The sequence below is a fragment of the Triticum aestivum genome, chromosome 2A (genome assembly GCF_018294505.1).
Source record: "Triticum aestivum cultivar Chinese Spring chromosome 2A, IWGSC CS RefSeq v2.1, whole genome shotgun sequence".
Classification (NCBI taxonomy): domain Eukaryota; kingdom Viridiplantae; phylum Streptophyta; class Magnoliopsida; order Poales; family Poaceae; genus Triticum; species Triticum aestivum.
The window spans coordinates 151588337-151589517 of NC_057797.1; positions in this window are offsets into that span (position 1 = coordinate 151588337).

Consider the following 1181-nt stretch of genomic DNA (forward strand, 5'->3'; position numbering starts at 1 on the left):
CTCTCTAGTGTGACCTGGCTCCCCACAGTTCAGACAGATTCCATCTGCATATGGCTCATCAGCTCTAGCAGGGGTAGGGTTCCTCTCCTTCTGCTGATTCTTACTCTGCCTGTTCATTCCCTTGTCTCTCCTATTGGATAGAGAAGGATTTCTGACTGCAATAGGATCACTAGCCTCAGCTCCAATTGCATTTGTACCTGCATTCCCCACTTTTTGCTGCTGCAGTCCTGATGGTTGCTATTGCTGCGGTCCTCCCTGTTGGGATCCTTGCCCTGGATCTCCCGCAGTCGCTTAAGGGTTATGGCTCTGGTCAAGCCAGGCCATAGGGTTCCTCCACTGGTTGGATTGCGGCTGCTGGAAGAAAGGCCCTGGATAACCCCACGATGGAGGGCCTTGGAAACCAAAATTGGGGACGAATTGTTGTGGATGGCCAAACTGCGGGTCAAATCCAAGAGGGGGCTAGTTACCTTGCACCATAGTCGGTCCAGACGGCGGGGGAGGGCGCTGGAGGCGTTGCTCAACCGAGGCAGATCGATTCCTATTGTTCCTTCCGCGCCCTTGGCCACGCCCGCGATTATCAGCCATGTCTTGGATCTCCGCGAGAGTCGGCTTCGGCCCCTTCCAAGTACTGCTAGCAAGAGATATGGTGGTGGTTGGGAGGAGCGGAGGTGGGGCACCAGGGGCGGCGGCGGGGAAGCAATCTGCGGCGGAGAAAGCACGAGCGCCGACCAATTCCTTGCGGATCCAGACGCGAATGGAGCGAGCCGGAACCCTAGGTATATCTTGAAGAAGCCCAAAACGGGGCCCGTTGGCCCGGTCCGCAAACATGTCGGACCCCACATCCCAGTTAGGCACCGCGCTGCGTGGCCACGGTGGAACCCGCCTCATCCAACTGACGGGTAGGCCCAGACCAGTTGAAAGAGGCCCATCTGCAGCGGCGGAGCCCAGCGCCCGTCCGCTAACAGGCGGGGCCCAGGCGCGGCAGCTGCTCAGACCCGCCATGGATGAGGCCTGCGGCAGTGGCGGCGCGGTCAACACCGACGACGGAGGTGCCCCAGCTGGGCGAGAGCCACCTCCAACCCCACGGCCAGAGGTGAAGAGGGCCGGGGTCGACGGCGACCACCAGCAGAGGCAATCGGAGCCTGGGGAGGTTCGGCAGCGCGACGGAGTGGGGAATCGAT